This window comes from Ctenopharyngodon idella, chromosome 20 (assembly GCF_019924925.1).
Source record: "Ctenopharyngodon idella isolate HZGC_01 chromosome 20, HZGC01, whole genome shotgun sequence".
NCBI lineage: Eukaryota > Metazoa > Chordata > Actinopteri > Cypriniformes > Xenocyprididae > Ctenopharyngodon > Ctenopharyngodon idella.
This window is the reverse complement of record NC_067239.1, coordinates 24,803,571-24,824,950: the sequence shown is the minus strand read 5'-3', so window position 1 is coordinate 24,824,950 and position 21,380 is coordinate 24,803,571. Positions and strand designations below refer to the sequence as shown.

Sequence of the window (21,380 nt, the reverse complement as noted above, 5' to 3'; positions counted from 1 at the left end):
GGAATGCAATCCAAATACAACTTCTTCTTTTTTTTTTTTTTTTTTTTTAATTGCCGAATTGCCCTCAATTTGAGATAAAAACGCAAATAACAGCAAGTCAGTCTTCACAGACCAATGATTATCTATATAGAAAACACAGAAGAAAAGTGTACTAGCAGTGGTTATTTCACATAACTCAGAAAGCAAAGCTGAATATACAGTTCTGCTCATGAATCTCAACCCAATTTATTTCTACAATTTGACGTATTTGAGAGTGCAACTGGATATTCAGTGAGAAGAATGTAGGTTGATTTCATCCAATGGAAATTATTTGAAAAGTGGGAGTTACATGAATGGAGCCAGAATGAATGCAAGTTTGTTATAACAATGGCCATCATGTGTGATTCTTTATGAAATTGGATTTATGATCTGTTGATTAAATAAAATTTATGATTCTCTCTGTCATCCTTAGCATCTCTGGATAAGATGAGAAAGAAACAAATTTGTTCTTGTCTCCAGTTCCCGACAAAACCGAGACAAAGGAGTAGGTGTATGTGTCTATTATTGTGTTAGCAACTAGCAGTGGTTATTTCACAACTCAGACAGCAAAGCTCAATATACAGTTCTGCTCATGAATCTAGTTAACTTGCTAGCAAAAATTCTAAATATTAAAATTTGAATGCAGATCATGTGATTAGTTCTTCATTGAAAGTGTTGAAAGTACCTTTTTTCTAAGAAGAGAACTCAGAAGGTTCAATCTGATTGAAGCTTGCGGTTTTCACAAGTGATTACTTCCCTTTTGTTTATACAGTATATGTATTAGATGGTCATAAGCTACCGTTCACTGATATTGACTCGCACTTTTAACTTACAGATTTTAAAAATAATCATTTTTTTATTAAAAAAGCTCCAATGACTAACAAAAAGAGCCAAACAGAACATGGCATTTTAGAAGGACGTGGATATGTCAGAGGGCCTGGTTATCCTGGCATTTACTAGACAGATAAATTAGAGGTAAAGAGCATAGACCAAGGATAATGTTACATGGACAGGTCTGTTCTACAAGGCAATCAGCCAGCAGTGAAAGGGGAGCGAAACACGGCCCCTGAAAAACGAATTACCTTAGTGTGACTGAAAGGGAAACAATAGACTAAGAGGGTGCAGATAGCTAGAAATTCCATTTTGCTTTGTCTAATGGGTCGATAACAGTCGATGGCCAAAAAGCAGCCAACAGGAGCGTGAAGAGAGAAACAACATCTGAGAGCATCATTTAGGACTGCTAGTCCTTCAAGTATCTGAACTAGAGCACTGTAAAGTAAAAAAAGAACCCAAATACAAACACAGTCTTCTGTGTTCCATTTGAAGTCAGTAAATTAAGAGAGAAAAAATATCTATTATATGTAGTATAGGATGTAAATAAATAGATATGCATGTATGTATGTACAGTATATCTACAGTGCTGAGTAGATAACTCCTCTGGGATGTATGAAAAAAAAAAAGTTATTGTTTACCTAATAGTGAACTACCACATTCGACTATCCACGATTACTTACTAATTCGTTAATAGTAGTTACTAGAGTGTTAATATGGCATAACTCATTTGTTCCTATGTAGTTATTCATTAAAGAGGGAACAGTATTCTAAAGTGTTACCCAAATCATTGTCCATTACCTTTCAGGTATAATATAATCTGACTACTTTTTGGTTACTTTTGACCTAACTCGTTTATCACATTGATTTGAATATGATAATCTTGTAGCATATTGATATAAAAATACAAAGAAAAAAGAAAGCTTATTCCCGTCTCTATATTACGTCAAAGAGGTTGGGCTGACAAAAAGTCAGAGAATTCCTGCAGTACATAAATAAAAAAAAATGGCGTGAATTTGTGCATTTTAATGTGTTATAATAGGCTATAATATAATATAATGCAATTTATAATATAATATAATATAATATAATATAATATAATAGGCATGTGATATCGCTCTATATAACAACATGACTGTGATTCGACTACATTCTCGCCTAAAAAAACTCTTAAAATTCCATTCCGTGCCACAACAACAGTAGTATCTGTAAAAATGTGGTGGACTTGCTTGTCCGCCATGACACTCGCTGTGAGAATGCTGAAAGAAGAGTGATTCAAACCATGAAATGTTTCCTGTGGTTATACTGGTATAATATCGCATGGCTGGAAAAACCTCACAGCCAGTCAGATTCGAGAACCCGAACGAATTGTTGTATATGTAAGCTATAAGGTACTCGAGGCTGTGCTGTATCGTGAATAAGTCACGGCTGAAGGGCTACAACACACGGCGCGAAGCGGAGTGCCTGCAACACCTTAAGCTGTGACTTATTCACGGTACAGCACTAACCTCAAGTACCTTATTGCTTTTATAAAACGGTTACAACACAATACAAATATTAAAGCCAAAAATATGTATCAATACAACTTTCATGAAGTAAAGTTTCACTAAAAGCCTTCCTTCCGCCAGAAAAAATAGTCCCTGACCGTGAACAGCAACAGAAGTTACATTATTACGCCATCAGATGGCGGCAAAGACTGTCTTTATGAGTGTGTCAGTCAGTAGCGAAGACTTTTATATTGAAAAGACCGAATTGTTGTGAACACGGAACAAGACGCAACTGACAAATGCTTTGACTAGCGCTGTCAGTCAAGGGAAAAACCCTTAACTGATAAAAGGACAAGATAATACATCGGACATTTAAACAGATTTTTTATTATGAACATAGGACTGACCTGAAGGAAAATGCTAAATCTGAATGCAAGTAATAAACTCGCTCACTCGATCTCTTTCTCACAATACTCTTCTACATAATACAGTAAGCTTCAACGAACAATATCAACAATATGCCTTATCTGAGTGGGAACAAATGAAAAAATGGGTAAAAGTGCTGCTGTTCTTGGCAGAGAATGAGCAAAAATGCCAGCACAGCTAGAAAGTAAAAGACGAACAACAGGTGATGAGGCAGTTCTGCATGTTTGGATGTTGGAAAGCGGAGGCAGGACTGTGGGAGCAGAGACTTAGTCAGATTCCACAAGTGCAAGATGAGTCTTGTCTAGCGAACTGTGAAGATTGGAAAAAAGCTGACTTTAACAGAATAAATAGTTGAGGGTGAGAAGTCCAAGCATGTTTGTTCAGACACAGTGAATGTGGAGAGCTTAATAAGGACATACTTTCACACATCACAATCTGCCTGTTAAGCTATCCTGCGTTCCAACAATTAGCGCTGATCCCGTGAGGCACAAAACCGCTGACAAACATTCTCTATTTGTGACTTTTCTCTCATAAAAGAGAACATTTATGTTTATCTTCAATATTCTACACCCATAGTATTGTATATATCATTCAGGTAATGTATGATATATCACAGTTTGATCGTTTCTATTCAGCGCTGTCAGCTATTTTCTGATCCTCGAGGACTTTATTATTATATAATGCTCTTTTGACTATTAAATGTGTTCATATATGCACCCGAGGGGCAGTAGGTTGTACCTCAGCTTCAGCTCAGCTATTATTCAAGTCAACCTAATGGATTTGTCTCAAATGCCAGACAAATAAGTTCTTATAATTTTCACTATTACAGTGTCAAGTATCATGGCACAATGTTAATACCTCCATACAGGGTGAATGTGCTGGATTGTATTGCATGGTGAAATGTATGGTAATAAATTGAGCTGGAATGGCACAGTCATTAATCAGAAGTAGCACAGTAGACCCAGCCTCAGCGGAGAGAGATGAAGCACTTTGTAGGTAATGGAGGAGCTGCCAGTGGGGAAGATGGGAGGCTTTCAAGCCAGCCTTCCCCACAAAGTCAGCAAAGATTACAGTAAAGCAGGCAAGGTGTGACTGTAAGAGAAACAATTTCAATGAATTTACACCAGAGAAAAGCATTCATAAAAAAAAAAAAAAAAACTGATGTTCAATTAAATTCAACAAGATGATGATGATTTGAGCAAAAGCCTAAAATACATTTTAGATTTTAACCACTAAATATGATAACATAACCCTCGAGCCATCCATTCTGAAAATATGGCAAATGTAGTTTGTTGGAAGATTGTTGGTCAGATTTTAAAAAAAAAATGAAATAAAAAAAATAAAAATTCCACACTATAGGACTTTAAAAGGTCTTTGGGTTAACATCATCATGAATAAGCTGTTCTCTGGCACACTTATCAGCAAATATCCTCTTTGAGACCACTGTCTCACACACCAAATAATCGTGGTTGGTAAAACAACAAAGAGGAGACATTCATCTCTCTGAATGTAATATCGTGAGATGTGTTTCTCAGATGTGTACTCACACACACAATCTTGCTCTCTTGGATGGGTGTTGTCCAAATACCACTTGACGGATGTGAACAGGAGACACTTGCAGAGCTCTTGCCTGCCACAAATTCAGATAAGAGTGGTGAACAATGGAGAAACAAAATAACAGAGGAATATTTTCCAATATTCCCTCCATTTCTCATTTCATATTAATAATGTACACCCTCACACACAAGCATCCACAAATACCCACCTAAAAACAAATATGCTTAAAATTCACTGATGGCTACACAGAGAACCACAAACTGAGCTGCATAAATAACATCTAGGCCTACAGTGAATTCCTGTTCCTCTGTGTAATGGTAGTGCAATATAAATAATGAAACAAAAATAAACAGTATATTCAGATATTTATTTATTTTTATAATGGAATATATATATATATATATATATATATATATATATACACACACATACAGTCAAACCAAAAATTATTCAGACACTAGATATAATTTTTTATATTTATTTACTAGTGGGTGCAGGACACTATTGTTCATTTATGTAAGTGAGGATAGCAAAATAAACTGTGACATATTATACCCAAAAATTCTTCGTACAGTGGACTACCAGTAAAATTGATGAAAATTTGGGACCAAAAATTATTCAGACACTTTGACCTGATCATGTTTTGCTTAAGTGTTATCTGACATAATTAAGATTAATTCAAGTCATCATTGTCACTTTTGATCAATTTAATACATTCTTGATCCAAAACACACACATACACACACACACACACACACACACACACACACACAAAAAGATCCTTACATTACATGATTAAACTGAAATATTTATCATTGGTGAATTTTTCTGATGTAAAACGACTTTAGAGGTATAATACTGGACAGGCCATTAATGATTTCCATACTGTGTTAACCGCATGCCTTTACTTGAACTAATATTTTAATGAGTTATAGAGGAAAGTTCAAATTGAGACTTCATTTATCCACATTCTAATGTTCATTTTTATTCAATCATTGAATTTAAACATAAAAAAGAAACGAGTTGCCATCAAAGAAAATTCTACCCGGTGGTTGTCGTTGAGATACAATGCGGAATTGTGATTTTTTTCCCCCTCTTCCCCAGTGCGGTGCTTTTTTTATCATGCTGTTCTGACATCGCTTTCTGTCAGGCTGAGTAAGTGAGCTCGTAAGAATCTGCCTTAGGGGATAAAATCATCCATGGACAAAGCTGTAAAACCAGAGATTAAATGCGTCACCAATTCCCTCCTGATTACTGTTTGTCATTAAACACTACATCTGTAACAGGTCTGCCAGAGCTATTACGAAGCTGAAGGTAACGTTGATGATTAGACAATGGAGATGTGTGACTTGACGTTCAGTGATCTGAGCCAATGAAGATGAGTTACAGGCCCCAAGTTGCTTTGGTAAAGTTTCAGCAAATTGTATTCAGGTGGAGGAGGAGAGCAGAGCAAGATGAGAGGTGTAGAGATGAGACAGGAGTGACAGATAAAGAGGGCGAGATACAGAAAGATGAATGGCTGTCCACAAAGCACTTTGGGAGAGGGATAATATGGTTGAGATGGACTCAGTCTCATTTTTCATGCTTAGGGAAAACAGCAGCAACACTTCTCTCTCTTTCTCTGTCCCTCAGTCTTTTCACACCCATCTGACTATGCGGCACATGAGTCCCCAGTCACTGCATCAATTAAAGGTGTCATTCACTGAAAATAGAGCACAACTTGGTATGAATCCACTGCGTGTGTGTCATGCTTTTTGTCAGAGCATCTCTTTATCACATACTCACTTTGAGTCATCCTCCAGCTCATTTAACTGACAAAAAAAAAAATCCACATTAGTTATCGCAGTAACATCACAAGTCCTGGGTTTGTAAGATAGCATTCAGAATTAAATGAGACTATATAGTATAGTTGCATAGCATTTCATTCCTATATCTTATTCACTAACCAGACGCTATCTACTTCAACCAGCCAGTATCAGTGGTAAAATCAGTTCAAGTCACTGTCATTCTTTACAGCACAAATACGCCTCTTTCTATGTAAATTAGTCTTATTATTTATAGATTGTGCCTTATTTACAAAATGCAGTGCCATTATCACCCACAGACAGCAGGAGGTAAAGAGAATTTTATTAAAAAGATGTTTGTTTACATTTTATGTTGTTCATGGCAGCATTAATTCACCAAATAAAGATCAAATGATGGAGAAAAGAGTAATAACCAGGCATATTTTCAAAAAACAAGCACATTTTGGCCTTTTAAAGAGGTCACAGTGGTGGAGCGATGCTACGGTTCCAGAAAAGTATGCCAGATTGTGACAGACTGCTGCATTCTCCACAACTGTGTACCAGCAATTTAAAAATACATTTTGGGGAGCATGTTTGCTGTTTTACCTAGATTTGCATAATTCGTTTAGTGAATTGGGCACTAAAACAATGCAGACAGCATGCAAATAAACAATCAGTGGGCACACTGCGTTTTAATTCTCAGTGAATTCCCCCTGTATTTTAAAGCAGATTAATCCGTAAATTTGGACAGGATTCAAAATAGATAAATGAAACCAGGTTGAAAATTTTTCAAGGTTGAATTGAACCTGGATGGACTTAATTGGTTTTGATGTTATCCGGTGCTACTTTCTCATTACTTTGCCAGGACTTTCTGTAGTAATCATCACTTCCTCCAGCTGCTTTCTCAACATTGAGTTTCAGCCTTATAATGTGCTTAGATCACAGCACAGATAAAGGCCACAAGGGCTTGGGGGTTTTATTGCTTGATGAAATGGAAAACTGAAGACTTTTCCCACTTGACTGACCAACACCTTCCCATTTTCACCCACCACATCAATCCCACACACACACACATGCCATCTCCTCATGCCAACCAGATTCCACTTTCCTGCTTTTTCTTCCTTTCAGAAACTTTAGCCGTTAAAGGGGTCACCTCTCCAAGCTCATTTCTCTGCAACCATGTGCTTCCAATTGAATCTGGTTAAACCTGCAAGAAAGAGTGAAAAAGCGATAGAAGCTGTGTTCCAACTCAAAGGGTCCCTACATGCTGTTCAGATTTCTGTAGAGGCAACATCATGAAATAACAGCTGAGTCATATATGGATACGAATATGAACTGTGTATAATTTCCAAGTGGTTCACTTGCGTAATATATATATGTTTGGTGAAAATCAAACAAAGCACACTACCCAAAACACATCATACCTACAGTGAAGCATAATGGTGGCAGCATTATGTTGTGTGTATGGTGTTTCTCTTCAGCGGGGACTGGGTGATTGGTCAGGATTGAAGGGAAAATGGATGCTGCCAAGTACATCCAAATTCTTGAAGAAAACCTGCGTCCCTCTGCTAGACAACTGAAGATGGGCAGGTCATTCACCTTCCAACATGACAATGATCATAAACATACCGCCAAAAGAACAATGCAATGGCTTAAGGATAGGAAGATGAATGTCCTTAAGTGGCCAAGTCAGAGCCCTGACTTAAAGGGTTAGTTCACCCAAAAATGAAAATTCTGTCATTAATTACTCACCCTCATGTCATTCCACACCCGTAAGACCTTCGTTCTTCTTCGGAACACAAATTAAGATATTTTTGATAAAATCCGATGGCTCAGTGAGGCCTGCATCGCCAGCAAGAACACTCCCTTTTTCAATGCCTAGAAAGCTACTAAAAACAGTTCATGTGACTACAGTGGTTCAACCTTAATATTATAAAGCGACGAGAGTACTTTTTGTGTGCCAAAAATAACAAAATAGCGACTTTAATCCACAATATCTAGTGATGGGCGATTTCAAAACACTGCTTCATGAAGCTTCAAAGCTTTACGAATCTTTTGTTTCGAATCAGTGATTTCATTAAACGAGGCTTCGCTACATCATAAGTGTTTTGAAACTTCAATAGTTCACGTGAGTTTGGCAGTTTGATACGCGATCCGAACCACTGATTCGAAACAAAAGAACAAAAGACAAAAGAAGCTTCATGAAGCAGTGTTTTGAAATCGCCCATCACTAGATATTGTTGAATAATTGGCAAACAAAAAGTATCCTCATTGCTTTATAATATTAAGGTTGAACCACTATAGTCACATGAACTGTTTTAAATATGTTTTAGTAGCTTTCTGGGCATTGAAAAAGGGAGTGTTATTGCTGGCGATGCAGGCCATCGGATTTTATCAAAAATATATTAATTTATGTTCCGAAGATGAACGAAAGTCTCACAGGGGTGGAACGACATGAGGGTGAGTAATTAATGGCATGAGTTTCTTTTTTGGGTGAACTAACCCTTTAAATCCGATGGACTTGAAGAGAGCAGTCTATTGCCGCTCACCACAGAATCTGAATGAACTTGAGCAAGGAAGAATGGGCAAATATTCCTCAATCTAGGTGTGCAAAGCTAGTATAGACATATCAAAAAATATTAATGGCTGTAATTTAAGCAAAAGGTGGCTCTACGAAGTATTAAATCAGGTGACTTATGACTTTTCCAACCCTGTTATTCTAGTTAGACTTAATTTATTTTATTTTCTTGGGTGTAATGTGACAAAAGGTAAAGATTTTCACAGGGTATTATGACTTTCTATAGGCACTGTATATTGTATATTTATATTTATGTATTTAGATCTCAAAATTCACATCTGCATGATCCGCTGTTATTTCATGACATTGCAGGGCGTTCCAAATGAACATCTCAGTCTGGGAAGCAAAATATCACTTGTTCCCTATATGCCATCTGACGTGCCCTTCGGACTGAACATGTACACCTTCTACGATTTGGAATCTCAATTAATATACACGGATATGATCAGAATTGCATCTGGAGAGCATTTAGTGTGTTAAGGACCGGCTAACAGGAATCCCTCTCTCTGCTTTAATTAATTTTTAGTGTAAAGGCTGTCAATAATTGAAGCAATAATTCTGCTGGCAATGGCTTTAATCAGTATAATGGTTCGTTAATGGCTAGATCCCATCTGTCCACTGCTTATGTTGGCAATAACCTTCACATAAACCTTTAAGCATAGCTCCTTTGTATACAAGACATACTTGAATCAAACCAAATATCTAACTTCTAAAATGTATGGCTCTTAAAGTTTAAGTTCAATAATGACGCCTTCTCTTTACAGCAGATTCAATCCCTTTGGTAAAAGAACATAAAATGTTGTGATGCATTATGAATACTATGCATTTCTTTTGGGTCTGCTCTTACACTAGTCGATAAGCAATACATTTAGAAATACATACACATGCTAAATGAGTAGTCAGCGATCCATGAAGCGCTGGGAGAAATCCACCTTGCACCTTTCAGATATTGATTTTTCCAAAAACAACAGGCTTTGGAGCATGGTAGGTGAGCCCTGGAGTCCTGCATTAATCATAAATTCAGAGGCAAAGTTAATGCAATGCAATGCAATGCAGAAAAAAAGTCTGACAGAACATAATGCACTCCAGAACATCTCGTCTCCAGCGTTTAATAAAAACAAATGAGATATTGCTGTGCTAGTAATCTAAACCTGTCTAACATGCAAATACAGTATCGTGAGGGTGTAATTTATGATTCTTCTCCACAAAACACTGTCCCATAATGCCATCATTCCATATAATGGAAAGAGACACGCATTTGTGCTTGGGAAAGCTGAATGCCATAGCATTATACTGTAGGACAGTGTCACTGTGACAAGACCGGACCTGTCGGAGCCCTTCCATGGCACTGTAACCCTAGCCAATTAAAAATTCCATTTCATCCTCAATAACGCTTTATTCTGGATGGGTGAACTCAGCCTTCTCTGGTTTGCACTCTCTATGGAGTAGGTGCATACTGACTGTTCAAATGAGGCTCGAGTTCTTCTATCTGAACTGGCCAGCTGGGTAAAGAGAAAGCAGAAGCGATTATCTTCAGCTAAAGTTAATGGAACCAACATAGCAGAACAGGGAATACTCTGTGTGGGAATTAGGATGACAGTTGAGTTTAAACATAGTTAACCTTTAACAGTTTTGTGAGCCGAGATGTCTCATTCAGTTAGTTATACAAAAACAATCATCAGTGTTGGACCTGAAATAGAGTTGCCATGAAAAGAATGTTGCCTTCCAAACAAAAAACAACAAAGTTGTCAATCTAATATGATTTAGGACCCATAAAACTGCTTTATGCTTATATGCTGTGTCATTGACATACATATATAAATATATATATATTGATTATGATTGTGACATGATTGTGATTATGACTTGATTATGATTTCACTTTTTTAACTTTAGTGTATAACGTTAATGTTGCTGTTTGAATATAAACAACATCTGCAAATTTAATAGCTTTTTAAAGACTACAACAACCTTCTTCGCGGGTTGGTGACATCACGAACCCCAAAATTTACATAAACCCTGCCCCCGAGAACACACAGCAAAGGGGTGAGGCCATGTTGGGCTGCTTTAGAGAAGAGGAAGAGTTGTTGTAGTAGAGTGTTGCTGCCATGCTGTAATTTTAGGCCGGACTGCTTCACAAATTCAATGCTGGATTTGCACAAAAGATTAACATGACTGCACATGCTAGTTGACGAGTTGAATCAACTCCACAGCAACTACATAAATTTATCCACTAACCGTTCAGAAACATCCAGTTGCATTCTATAAGTTGTAACTTCTTCCTGAGTCTCTCCATCAGTGTCCGACTCCGGTTTGAACAATGTAAGGCTGAACACCGTTACTGACAATCGTCATTTTGGCTGCGTGAGATTCTCCAGCTTTGTTGTTGTTGAGCAACCAAAGCTTGAGCTGTTAAAGCTCCGCCCTCTTCTCGAAAGGGCGCCAGAAGCAGCAGCTCATTTGCATTTAAGGGGACACAAACAAAAACTGTGTGTTTTTGCTCACCCAAATAGGGGCAAATTTGACAAGCTATAATAAATGATCTGTGGGGTATTTTGAGCTGACACATTCTGGGGACACCAGAGACTTATATTACATCTTGTGAAAAGGGGCATAATAGGTCCCCTTTTAAAAATGACATTTTTCTAAATACAGTAGGAAATCTAATTCAGTCATCCGGTAATTATCTGTATCTCAGAATAGCAGTAAAAGCTTAGGTGGACCAAAGAACACAAACCAGGGACATTTCTGACCACACATTAACTCTTAGGAGGGCTTTGAGTCGTGAAAAGAGCAAACCTGCTGAGCAATCACAGCATGGGAGGCATCGCACGCGGCTTTCATTAAGCGGCACACGCTCATATATTAAGAGACCTCTGGACCGTCGGCTCTGAAGGCAAAAACCCGCTGAGCACAAAAAACATCTCAATCAATACTCTCCTCAGAAATGCCTCCGCTAGATTTTCAGCTGAATGTTTGTTGAAGTGTTTTACCTAACTAATGGATTTTTCCGGTTCTAGCAGGCGCAATCACTATGCGGATTGGTAACAACATAATTTATATCTCATTATATGTGTTTCAGATGCTACTCATTAATCACAAACCTATTCAAGTGAGAAGCAAGGGTGAACACTACTTGCATCCTAGATTTTTAGCTTAGATTTGTTAAATGGAGCAGAATCACTTTTGTATCTCCTCATTCTCCACTATCACCAAGAAGAGAAATTGTATCACTCCCAACCGTGCACTCTCAAGTCCACCCTCTCTGGGATCCGCTGCTTGAGATCCGTTAATACCTGAGTCAGGAAAACCCCTACACAGGAACAAAGCATCCCTCTCCAGCCTTCTGTTTCAACACGACATAATCCAAGTGGGTGGATGAATCTTGCTTTGAATGCTTGTCTGTTATGAGACAGCTCAGTTATATATATATATATTTTACCATTGTTCTGTTCGAATCAAAGCCAAAAACACGAAATGATGTGAGGGAAAAGCAGAAATACAGCATTGATTGTACTTGTACAAAGGCTGCAGACTACGGCTCCAACAAAAGATTCAGTGACGTGGTGCTTTATGAGAGAAACTATGCAAAACAGCAGTGCGTTGAGTTCACACTTTGAAGTGGGAGTTCAAAATCATGAGATCCTTGCAGAGTTTGGCACACAAAACATAGAAACACATTCTAGTAAAACAAAATAACAGTTCCTCGAGAGACAATTACCACAATATAAATAGAAAATAATATAATAGATGTATTGTTCCAACCACAGAACGTGTAAAATGCAATTATCACCTTTACAACGAATATTTTGCAGTTTAATAGCTTATTCGTGAATAAGTCTGGTAGTAGCCTCTATTGTTTTTCTGTTCTTTTTTGTCCATTTTTACAAATCCTGCTGTGGAGAATAACAAGGATTTTTGGGGAGCCAGAGATGCATGGCAGGATGCTGACAGAATGCCATTTGATCCTGGCATATGACGGTATTCCTTAAAGAGAGGAATACAGATGACAGTGTAGTGGAGCCAGAGACAGATGCGTCTTTGAGGGGTCTCGCCTCCCGCTTTCACATCGAGTAGGGTGAGCTTTGTGAGCACACACACACACGCACCCATACACACACACACACACACACACACACACACACACACACACACACGGCTGTCTGTTATTGATCTAATATGATTTATTCCCACTCACAATGGGAAGTGGAATTGTACATGCTACTCTGCTGGGTCACAAATAATAAATAAGCCAAAAAAATGTGTTGGTGTTTGTGATAATATATTGCAGCAATAATAATTTGCATCGAATGAGGCTGGATGATTGTAACGTGTGATGGAACATTATTATGAACGCACGAGGAGCAGAAACAGTCTTAATAATTCACCGTAGTGTGTGTATTAGTAACTAGAAAAACAACTCATTCTTCACAGACATGCTATAACTGATTGTATCATCAATCTTCATCTCTGGCTCTGCTTGAAGATCTCAATTAAAATTCACTGCTTTACTGTTGAGTTTGAAAATACAGATTTTGGAACAAGGATTTTAGGATTAAATCAAAATCTAAAATTGAAACATGCGGTTCTCTGCGAGGTGAGTGTGATAGTGCTTATCTACAGTCGCTGTCACTTTGGAGCGCAAATTAAACCTCCTTTTCTCTGCTGAGCAAGGGAAAACCTCACTTTTCCTTGAAACTTGTGCTAGAAAATGCTGATGTTTTTGCACAAAACAGGACGTTCTTTGCCATTTTTTTATATACTACAGAGAATCCAAAACCTAATGAGCTGCCTCGCTACCTACATAGCTGCTGACAGCATCCTAACTGAAATGGAAGCATAAGTGACTGATTTGAAACGCTCCGCATAGCGTGCATTATTCAAATAATGCACAATGTAAGCCAAGTTCAAAACCAGTTCATTACTGAACAAACATAGGCCTTTAGGCCTACAACTTACAACTGTAAAGGCCTGTTCACATGATGATAAATATAAATATAACAATAACTATAAATATTAAGTAAAAAAACTGCTCTAAGAGAATAGATTCACACACCGGACATGGTAGAACCTGATTTCACCAAGTGCAACATCTTTGTTAATGCCGGAACAACATTCCAATCAACTAATCATATTTGAAGGACAAGTTTACAATTTATGTCAAGTTTAGGTTTACAACCAGGGTTAGGTGCTTCCACATCAGTGTTATTCACCTATCATTTCCCTCTGATTTTAGGGATACGTTATGGGTAGGGTTAGGTTTAGGGGTAATGATATGGTTAGGATAAAACTTTCAGACAGGAATGTTGTTCCAGGATCAACCAAATATGTTGACCCAGGAATGCGTCTAACTTGGCAGGACATGTTGCGATGTGACAAAAGGCAATAGAAACCATTATAATCAATGATGCTGTCAACACTCTTAAACATAAAGGCTCCAAAAGTTTTCTAGTTTTTTTTTCCGCAGAAGTGCCATAGAAGAACCATTTTTGGGTTCTACAAATAACCATTCAGTGAACAGTTCTTAAAAGAACAATTTTATTCTTAGTGTCAAAAATATTTTAATAATCTAAAGAACCTTTTTCAACTATAAAGATCTTTTTTGTGCAATGGAAAGGTTCCATGGATGTTAAAGGTTCTTTATGGAACCATCAATGCCAATAAAGAACCTTTATTTTTAAGAGTGACACTGAATGTGGACAGAACAACTTATTTTATATTAAGGTAAATTATATCATATGCTGCCTCTGAAAATGCACGAAAAGTCTTCAATCTTCAATTTGGCAATGGAATTTCCATTATTAATGGGATCATCAAGGAACAAGAATCACTAAAAGCAATTGTAACTTCAATTGTTAAAGGGAAAGTTGACCCCTAAATAAAAATTCTGTCTTACTTACCCTCATGTCGTTCCAAACCCATAAAGCCCGGAACACACCAAGCCGACGGTCGGCCGTCGGGCAGTTTTTGTGTGTCGGCCGACTAAGTTTTCTTAGTGTGTTCCACACCGTCGGGTGAAGTTGGTCCTCGTTGGCTTTTTTTCGGCCGATTCGACATGGTAAATCGGCGCCGGGCAGTCAGAGAGAGAGAGAACTCTGACTGGCTGTTCAGTATAGCAAACAAGTTCACGGGAATATAAGCAAAAGTTATGAAAGCAAGCAAATAAGTCATGACGGCACAGACAGAAGGTTGTTCTAATTTTACGTCATTTTACCTGAGCACTCGAACGCACAAATATTTTCATAATAACATGAGCGGAGTGGAATAAAGAACATGATCAGCATGACTGTTTGTATACATGCAGTCTTAGTTTTGCTTTCCCTTTTTGAATGACGAATATAGACAAATATATCTGCTTAAATAGACAGTTATCTCCTTTATACGCAGGCGCAGAACGTGCGTGCTAGTTGACAGTCGGCTGATGTTCTTCCGGTGTGTTTAAGCACATATTTTTTTCCCCGACGCAGCCGACAACACCGTCAGCTTTCGTTGCCGCTAGTTCTTTGACGTCTGGTTGGTGTGTCGCGGCCTTAAGACTTCGTCTTCATCTTTGTCATTTTGAACCATCAAGAGGTTTGGGTGAATAAACTTTCAATAGAGGAACAGAAATTTGTGTTCTGAAGATGAACAAAAGGGTTTGAAACAACATGAGAGTGAATAATCAATGACAACGATCCCTTTAAATTATTTATGATTCCCATACCAATGTGAGTAAATGATGGCTAAATTGGATGACTTTCCCTTTAAAAGGTTCTATTTGAACATGAACTAGTGCACTTCAGAGTGCCGTCAATGGGCACCATGCGGCATAGAAAACAAACAAACTGAATTTCAGCCTCAATTGCTGGAGTATCAACATGATCACTACACTCTCAACTGTTCACATCTGCTGGTACACAGAATTTCCATAATGCTTTACACCACTACTTCTATTATCAGTATGCTCCCAGAGAAACATCTGAAATTGAGAATGAGGTTTCAGAGCTAATGGTTTTGAAATGCTGAGATTCTTGTGCAAATTTAATGAGCATGTGCTCTGTCTGTTCCATAATTGGCTGCTGTTGCAATTTTAAAACCCCACTCTCTCAACATCTCTGGAAGATCGCCATCAGTCACATTCTCTCGTAAACCAAATCAGAGGCGCATGAGAGGGAGGAAAACACTCAGTAAAGCATCATCTCTGATTGAGCATAATTGTCCCTCGTCTGAGAAACGGCTTTTGACAGCAAGCTATCTGCACTACACAGCTGCGGTACTCAAATGCTGAATTTGGTGTTGCAGCAGACCCTGGGCAGAGTCAGACGCCTTTGAGGGGTTGAAAGATATGATGGTTCACAGTCCAAAAAGTCATGATCAGTCTTTCGGTCCAATTATACTGACCGACAATGATTTATTGGTGCATTCAGAATGAAAACCAATTAAAATCAAATGAACTTTTTTGGTTTGTGGGATACTCAAATGTTTGTTTCAATACATTTTTAGGTTTATTCCTTACCTGTAAATCAGTTTACTTTACTTTTTCCTATAAGTTTAGTGGGAAATGTGTTTTAAAAATGCATCACCGCAAAGAAAATAAAACATGAAAGTAGCAATGGTCAGCCTTGTGAACACATTTGACTGCAGTATTGTGTCTATCTATCTTAAAAGGGATAGTTCAACTGAAACTGAAAATTTTGTCATCATTCACTAATTATCAAGTCATTCCAAACCCGCATGAGTTTATTTCTTCCATGTAAAAGCAATTTTAACCCACTTTTAATGAGAGAAGTAGCGAGAAGTGAATCATTCTTTTGAGTTCAATGTTCTCAGCTGTTCCGGTTCACAAAACCAGTATAATCAATTTGTTCACAAATTGGACTGATCCTGTTCTCAAGTTCAAAATTGACTCAATGACTGTGAATAATGGTTTAAAATTGTCTGTTTGTGACACAAAGCTATTGTATGACACTACGGCCTGGTTTCACAGACAAGGCTTAGAATAAGCCAGGATTAGTTCAATTAGGACATTTAAGTAGCTTTTATAAACGTGCTTTAGAATAAAAAACATTATGGTGTGCATCTTGAGATAAAACAATGGCACTGACATAAAAAAAAATTTTAAGATGTGTCAATACAAGTTGCTTTTGGTTAAAAAACAGCTCAAACATGCTGGTACTAGACTTTCAAGACTAAAGTCTAGTCTTTCAAGATTAAGCATTGTCTATGAAAACAGGGACAGAAGACATGGAATACAGTCATATGAACCACTTTTATGATTTTTTATGGTGTGTTTGAATCTTTTTAGGAAGATTAAGAACTCCACTCCCAATTGCATTGAAAATAATGACCAAATTTCTCTGTTCATGTTCTATGGAAGGTTCTATGCGGGCAAGTAAATGATGACAGAACTTTCATTTTTGAGTGAACTGTTTCTTGAACACATATTCAGGTTGTTCAGACACCTGGAAAACTTCATTCTGAAGCAGAAATGAGCATTCATCTATTCTTATGCTGACTTAGCATCTGACAAACGCCGCACATCAAATGATGTTTACTCAATCACAGCTATTCAACCCTTTCCTTCAGCCGCAATTCTCTAAATTCTTGTGCTGAATACATTATTCTACATAAATGCTTGGCTTAAAAATAACATTCTATCTTCCATTACCTTTTGCACTGCAGAGGTCGTGACATGCAATAACAGGTTTCATCATTCTGGTGCACAGGTCGTAATGCAAACTAAAGCTGTTATTTCTCTGCCACTCTACCGCCTTTATTGCAGATACCTAGGTGATCATATTGAAGAGCATCAAACGCATTTAGACACTGAAAAACAATATGGGAAGAGAAAATAAAAGGAGACTTCTTACTTTTCCTTCCTCTGTCTAGGCAGACCTGAGTAGAGAGAAATAAGAGGTTATAAATTTCAGATTGCAAGCAGGAGACACAAAATAACCAAGAGCCTCTGGGGACAACAGGGCTTTGAAAGATATTCTGATGAGGCTGGGGAGGCGAGTCAAGAAATCAGATGTTCGAATCGACTTTGTTTGCATGAGTGAATTGGAAGCGGGAATCAATGATTACCTGTGTGGTGTCTTAATCCCTTTCATGACATTATTAAAAGGGAAATATGAGAGTGAAGGTGGGCTATATATATTCAGCATTGTAATATCTATGGCTGCAAAACCACTGATCACTACTTTTTGGTCTATAATTTTTCAGTCATATTAACTGCGGTCATATGACTGCAAAAAATTACAAATGATAGAACATATTAAAATGTAAAAACATAATTTAAAGCTACCAGTTCTGAATGACATACACTGTAAAAAAAAAAAAAAAAAAAAAAAAAAAAACATATGATCAGTAAGTCATGGCAACTTATGTTTTTACATTACTTTAACACATCAAAATAATTTAAGCAATGTCAACTTTTTTTTAATAAATCATTTATACGAGATTCATAAGTTTCAACCATAGACTGTAAAAAATATGGACGTAGGGTCCGTGACGTCACCCGTAGATTTCTGAAGAGCATTTTTGAAGCCCAAAAGCGGCCGTTGCCATCTTGGCAGCGCGTCATCGCGCATCACTCCCGGATAACTGAAAATGGGCAAAGAGGTGGGACGTGGTTGGAACCGAGGTGCCTGGTTGCTGAAACCACGTCCGCCTAGCACAACGTGATCATGTTAGCAGGCTAAGGAGCTATCTATCTATCTTAGACACTATCTAAAATATTATTATAAAGATAACAAGTTATATCATTTGAAAGTTCTAAAGGTTTACTGTCAATCTACGGTGTCGTTTTTACGATATAGATGCTTCAGCACAAGTAATATTATAATTTGTGTCGGGTGTGTAAATGACAACACACAAAATCAAAACAGGACTTCATACCTTTGCAGTGAAATAGCGATCGCGACATGGATTCCAATCCATCGCTCTTGGGTAAAATGTCCATGAGCGTCCATTGAAAAACAAACAACAGCACTATTTGTCAAAAAAAAAAAAAAGCGTTAAATCCATGAAATATTAATATATTGTCCATTGTTTGCATCACGTTTCTTCTGAATGAACTGCTCTCCAGCATCATTCTTCAAGAAATTATGCAATCTGAGCAGTGTTTATGTTGTAAAACTGTATATGATCGTATACATTGGACTCTCACAAACAATTGAGCCCGCGTCCAAAGTATAATTTTTCAAAATAGTGCAGCAGTTTTAGTTATAATATTCAAGCAGTGCTGTAGGATTTTGTGGTGTCTTGAGAGGCATATTCTCCAGCCATTGTTGTCATTGTAGTAAATCTGAAAAACTTTTAGCCAATGCCAAGACGATCCAACAACATATTCTGTTTATCTTCCGCACGTGTGCACATGTACACAGACGCACATCTGTCTTGACCATATAACCGCAGAGCAAGCCATTTTTTTTTGATAATTGTATGAAATAATCCCAAAAAAGCACAAACATGGCAGAGATGCCAAATTCAGTGGCTGGAATTAGCTGAGGTAACGTGATGGCTCACAGACAGCAGCGGCAATCCACCTGTCACTCAAGTGACCACGCCCTTAATTATGCAGAACTTTAAGACTTAATATAATTTAAATGGATGAGTTATAAAAAAATTAACCCCCCTCAGAGTTGTCATGAAGGGCAAAACTAGCTGTATAGACCAAAACCACAATTTGACCCAGGATGTAAACATGTTTTTTTCTGCTGTAAAGTTGGGCATTTTAACATGGGGCTCAATGAGATTCTGCTCTCTTTTGGAGCCCGTCCCTAGCGGCCAGTCGATGAACTGCAGTTTAAGTCACTTCCGTATTGGCTTCAAGAGAAACTGGGGGAGGTTGTCGCTTGGTTTCTTTTTTAAGTCAGTTTAATATAATTTAAGTTGAAATAGCAGTTGTGGCGTAGTGGTTAGAGAGTCAGACTGGTAACCAGAAGGTTGTGGGTTCGAGTCTCAATACCGGCAGGAAATAACTGAGCAAGGCATTTAACCCCCAATCGCTCTCCAGGCGCCACAGCAAAAATGGCATACTTGGCCTTCACATGTCACAGTAAGTGACTCGTACAACCAAGTTTGATTCTACTTAAAATTTTAAAGCAGCAACTGAAGGCATTTTATACAGTGAACAGTATACTTTGAAGGTAATGAATAATAATATAAAAATAAACATAATACATATAATAATTTTATAACATAATAGCTCAAAAAATAGCTACTGGTGAATAAAATTCCTTTACAGATATGCAGGAAATGGCCTGGACAGTTATTGTGCTCTCAAGGTCATTCAAACCAATCAGACACTGCTCTGGTTTTGATCTGATAGGTATGATGCTCTGTGAAGGTCTAATGTGGGCCTGAGGCCATAATGCTGATGTTTATAGCTTTATAGACATCAGAAAAAGAAGATGAACCCAAGGCAGGGAACACATTTCTTCAATATTCTGGAGAGTGCAATATATTAAATAAACTGGTTTTGTGGAAGACAATGTTCCCACCTCTTATTTATGCTGTAATAGGTGTTTGAGGGAGGTATTTTCACAGAACATTTTTTGTCTTTTCCCTGAAGACATTTTACTTGAAGATGCGGCCTTAAAAGAATAGTTAACTTAAACATGAAAATTCTGACGTTATTTACTCATCCTCATGTTAAACCTGTATGTTGTTTTTATTACCTGGAACACAAAAGTGGACCTTCTGTAAAAATTCAGACATCTTTATGCATTTTTACCCCTAAAAGGTGCATATTAGAGTAGTTAGTTCACCTAAAAATGAAAATAATGTCATTTATTACTCACCCTCAAGTCGTTCTAAACTCGTAAGTCCTTCATTCATCTTCCAAACACAAATTAAGATATTGTTGATGAAATCCGATGGCTCAGTGAGGCCTCTATTGAGAGCAAAGCCATTTAAACTCTCAAGGTCCATAAAGGGACTAAAAACATATCTAAAACAGTTCATGTGAGTTCTATCTTAATATTATAAAGAGACAAGAATACTTTTGTGCACCAAAAAAACAAAATAACGACTTTTCAACAATATCTACATGGGCCGATTTCAAAACACTGCTTCGGGGCTTTACAAATTGAATCAGTGAATCGGAGCACCAAAGTCACATGATTTCAGCAGTTTAGCCGTTTGATAGGAGATCCGAATCATTAATTCGAAACAAAAGATTCATGAAGCACAGAAGCTTTATGAAGCAGTGTTTTGAAATCAGCCCATATATATATTGTTGAAAAGTCGTTATTTTGTTCTTTTGGTGCACAAAAAGTATTCTTGTCTCTTTATAATATTAAGATACTCACATGATACTTCACTGAACTCACATGAACTGTTTCAAATATGTTTTTAGTACCTTTATGGACCTTGAGAGTTTCAATGGCTTTGCTCTCAATAAAGGCCTCACTGAGCCATCGGATTTCATCAACAATATCTCAATTTGGTCTTACGACATGAGGGTGAGTAATAAATGACATTATTTTCATTTTTGGGAGAACTAACCCTTTAAGGTACTACTAGGAACCTTTTAGGAGTAAGTAAGGTACACAGAGGGTTTTTAAGGGCACTGCCCCAGTGACAAGCTGTTGTACCCATAAGAGTACAGTTTTTGCACATTTCTTTTCTTAGAGTGTAACAATAATAATAATAATAACAACATGTAATTTAATATATAACCACAGAAAAAAAATCCATACATTTTGGATGAACTAT

The 21,380-nt window shown here is 37.4% G+C and overlaps 1 long non-coding RNA gene across 1 annotated transcript in view; it reads right to left on the bottom strand.

The window, feature by feature from the left end:
• Positions 1-2,473: 2,473 nt before the first annotated feature.
• The window catches only part of LOC127502102 (uncharacterized), a 40,716-nt gene continuing 21,809 nt past the window's right edge, over positions 2,474-21,380 (bottom strand). Inside the window, exons 3-8 of the long non-coding RNA XR_007926783.1 lie at positions 18,558-18,650; positions 17,531-17,555; positions 9,564-9,684; positions 6,105-7,310; positions 4,310-6,021; positions 2,474-3,854 (exon numbers count right to left, since the gene is read on the bottom strand). This is a non-coding gene — a long non-coding RNA (uncharacterized LOC127502102). The remainder of the gene's footprint in view (positions 3,855-4,309; positions 6,022-6,104; positions 7,311-9,563; positions 9,685-17,530; positions 17,556-18,557; positions 18,651-21,380) is intronic.